Consider the following 4,065-nt stretch of genomic DNA (forward strand, 5'->3'; position numbering starts at 1 on the left):
GGAGGACGGAGCTTAGGACGGCACACAATCCTCCCCTGGTGCCATCTGTTTGGACATTTGATATGAGCTCATTATAATAAATAAATAAATGAGCTAATAATTGGAGCTGCTGTGCACATTTTAGTGAGAACACGTGGGCATCCCACACCCTCATGGGTCTCACAGGGTGGCCTCAACACCACCAACCAAAGGAAAACCTGGCTGGAGGGAACACTGCTGAGGGATAGTGGGCTCACAGGACTCTCTAAGACCCCTCTTGCACAGCTTCCTTTCGGCTTTATTACAGGGTGATGATTCCAAATGTCAAAGCCTAATGCTTTCAAACAAACCCTGACAAATGTGGACCCTAGAATTTTAGAAATCCTGTCCCAAAGCAAGACACCCAAAGGCTCATGTAGGCCAGGCAACTGGCAGAAGGAAACAGCACTCTTCCCAGGATCAATGGAACTGTATCTGCATTTATTTCCAGGGCCTCATTGAAAATATAGTTGTTGGGTTTTTTTGTTTTGTTTTAAAACCCAACTTCCCACTATTGATGCTTTAATTGCAGACATCAAATACAGATCTGTTCTGTATTTGATGTCTGCAATTCTGTTATTCTGGTTAGATGTAAAAAATACTGTGGGGAAGACTCATGAGAAGACCGTCTAGGGCAGTGGTTCTCAACCTTCCTAATGCTGTGGCCCTTTAATACAGTTCTTGTGAGTCGCGACCCACAGGTTGAGAACCGCTGATCTAGGGGGATTTTCTCCTCCAGAAGCCCACATCTGTGGGGCTGGGCTCAGTGGCTCTGGGGCAGGGGCCTGGGGGTCCTGCCCAAGTTGGCCCACCCAAGCAGCAGTCCTGTCCAGTACAGCAGGAAGTGAGGTGCCCAAAGGGGAAATGTGCACAGTCTTAGCTGACATCACTACCTGGACCTGTGGCAGTTCAGAGGAGGGCCTGAGCCTCTGAAGAAAGCCTGGTTACAGAGAGAAACCAGCTCCAATGCCCCATGGAAATTGTAACAGTTTACGTTGTGTAATGTTTTGGTCCACTCTTTTTTAGCTTTTTTTCTTCCTTTTAAATTATCTGATGGAAGGAGCACCCCGCACAAAACTCGACAAAGTATGTGTGCAGCCTGCGAGGTAGGGAAGCACAGCCTCCAGCTCTGGGCTGAGCTCTTCCCTGGTCCTTCTGGGCGCTGAGCCGCAGACCTGCAGGGTCCGAGCAGCCGGCTTGGGAAGGCAAAGGACATCAGCTCCAGGAGCCCCCAGTTGTGCTCAGGAAAGCTGGTGTCCGAGGTTGGCAGTAGGGCTGGTCACCTTCCCTTGCTGTGGGACGAGTGACTGAGCCCTACCTGCCCAGTGGAGGTGCCATCTCAGGCCAATTCATCCAGTTCCACTTCAGGGATCGGGTCTGACAAGTCGCCGAAGGAGCTGAACTCCGGGGCAGGGAAAGGCGGCTTTCAGTTCCTTGCTGAGAAGTGGGAAGACGTGCTCCACAAACTCACTCAGCCAGTGGTATGAGGACTCGTTTCCTTTGGTCCTTTCTTGTATTAATTCACCCTTGGAGTTCACAGTGAATATTCTACAGTCTGGAACTCCAACTTGTGTGTAAGCATAGACATCATTTGGACGGTTTCCAAAGGCAGCATAGACGGGCTGCTCAGATGGAGCCAACAGCTTCTTAATGTCATTTAGACACTCGATTTTGAACTTCTCTGGTTTCTTTTCTATCACTTCTCTGTGGAAGGTGGAGAACACGCTGCTGGGGGACAGCATCAGAGGGCCGTGGGGCAAGATTGTGCCCTTGTCATTGACCCAGTGCAGATACCCACGGGTCATGTCGGCCATGCCCATGGCACGGGCTGAACAGTACAGAAACTTGTGGCCATTCTCATCGATAGAATGGTAGAGCTTTGCTCTGCCCCGAGGAGTCCAGTCTTTACCCAGCTGTGGGAGAATCTGTGCCAAAGCGTCGGACGTGGTTATTGTTCCATCGATATCAGAAGTGATGATCTTGTCATTCCAGTTCCACAGGTAAACGGTCCCGGCACAGCGGCAGGTCCCTCGATGCTGGGTTGTGATACTAAACACAGTATCGTCTGGGCAATCATGGAGCTCAGTTTTGCGATCTCCTCTGAGGAGAGCTGGGGGGACTTCTTATACCAAGTTGTGCTGCCATGGCTCAGGAGCTCCATGGGACTGGGGTCCACTTTGATTGATTCTTCAAGCTCTGGCGACCCCTCATCACTCCAGGCCTGACACTTGCCGGCCTGACACTTGCCGGCTCCTTTGCACTTGACGGCAGGTCACGGATTGGCGGCAGCTCAGATTTTCCCTCCTTGGCTTCTGGCAGCTGTTTGGTCATGCTTTCTCTCTTATGCCAAAACCACCAGTGACCAGATTTCTTTGGCATCTTGTCTTTAACCCAGGACTCGACTGTGTCCTTAGGCAGAATCTTCTGAAACACCTGTGAGCTGAGGGTCATGGGAGCAGCCAATGCCCAGTGACATTAACGATTATATATCCGTGTGACAAGGTTAGGATTGTCTATGAGTCCAGGGTTTTCTGCAATTTCATGATAAGTAATGATATATTCCATGAAGGTTTCTTTAGAGATTTCTCCTTTCTCACTGAGGCCCCCGCACAGGGAGAGGGTGACATCTGGCAAGTCCATGGCAGAATCCGAGAGGCACCCAGTGCCACTATAGCAGCTGCACCTCTCACGGACTGTGGTGACTGGGAGCCAGAGAGCGTGTCAGACTCGGGCCACTGCCTGGAGCCAGGATCTGATTCACTTTTAGGGAAATAGAGAGCTGCAACTTCAGGTTCTAGAGCCCTTAGGTCATCAGGGTAAATATCATCAGGTTCCTGGGGCTCGCTTCTCCTGTGGACACCTTGCTTATTTGACGGTGAGTCTACTTTAGCTGCTCGTTTGGATTCCGAGGCAGCCTCTGCTGAGGATGGACTGGGAAGGTGGTCCACATCTAACAGAGTTAGGGAATCTAGGGACTTTCCAGAGGCTGGAGGAGCTCTGTGGTGGGAGCTGTGTCACTCAACTGCTTACACAGGGCTCTGGGCTTGGGTTTCACTATAGGACAGTGTCTTCGATGGAAGCATCCTTCTCAACTTCACTTACAAGGTTATCCTCACTGGGAATTACCTGAAAATGGGTATCTTCCGATGGTGTGATTGTAGCCGTCCTGGGATGATAGTCAGCTGTTTGTCTTTTGCTGACCTTGGTGGATTCTGGAAATCCTCCCCAGTCCTCTCCAGTGAGACTCTGATCTGAGCAGGCTCTCAGTGGGTTTCACCTCCAGCTCTGGCTCCTTGTATTCTTCCTCCTTGCAGGAAGCATTTGAAGATCCCGTTGCTGACTGGGAGCCCTTGTCGTCTTCAGAGCTCCCGCCCACATCACACGTGTCTCCGCAGCGGGAGAAGCAGCCTGCTCTTCCTCCTTCCTGTCCGGTTTGCATTTCTTTCTCCTTCGTTTTTCCTTTTTCACAGAACTCGGGGTGAAAACTGTCTCTGTTTCCAAGGTGTGTGAGCCGTCTGGACTCTGGGGTTGTTTTTCATCTCCACCCGATTTCATCAAAGGGGTGTCAATATCTTTAAAGAATTGATCTTCGGTTGGAATTGGTGAGGTGCCGAGGTAAGCAGGAAGCTTTTCACGTTCCTCTTCAGTCTCCTCCACAAAGAAAGCTTCTCCATTGTCACCCAGCTTCACGTGAAGCTCCACTGCATTGCCACGGATTCCTGTATCCATCACGTTCTCTTTGGATCTCAGGACTCCCAGCTTCTCAAACCGAAGGCGGAAAGGCGGACAGCGATAGGTGCCGTCCTGCTGCTGCACCATGATGACATCGATACCCCCAGAGAGGGGGGCCTGGTCAATGCCCTTGTAGAGTTCCTTCAGGGTGACAATCACCTGCCCCGCCAGCTGTCCCACGTAATTCACTGTTTGAGACCGCAGAGGCTCCGCTCCCGGCCCGCAGGCAGCCAAGGGGAGGCGGCTACTGGACCGCGGCAGCGAGGAACCGCTGGGAGGGCGGGCGGCCGAGGTGACGGCTCTGTGGGTCCGCAT

At 51.7% G+C, this 4,065-nt stretch overlaps 1 pseudogene; it reads right to left on the reverse strand.

The window, feature by feature from the left end:
* Positions 1 to 1,357: 1,357 nt before the first annotated feature.
* Positions 1,358 to 4,065, reverse strand: LOC128591308 (phosphatidate phosphatase LPIN2-like; annotated as a pseudogene).

The sequence above is a fragment of the Nycticebus coucang genome, chromosome 8 (genome assembly GCF_027406575.1).
Source record: "Nycticebus coucang isolate mNycCou1 chromosome 8, mNycCou1.pri, whole genome shotgun sequence".
Taxonomy (NCBI): Eukaryota; Metazoa; Chordata; class Mammalia; order Primates; family Lorisidae; genus Nycticebus; species Nycticebus coucang.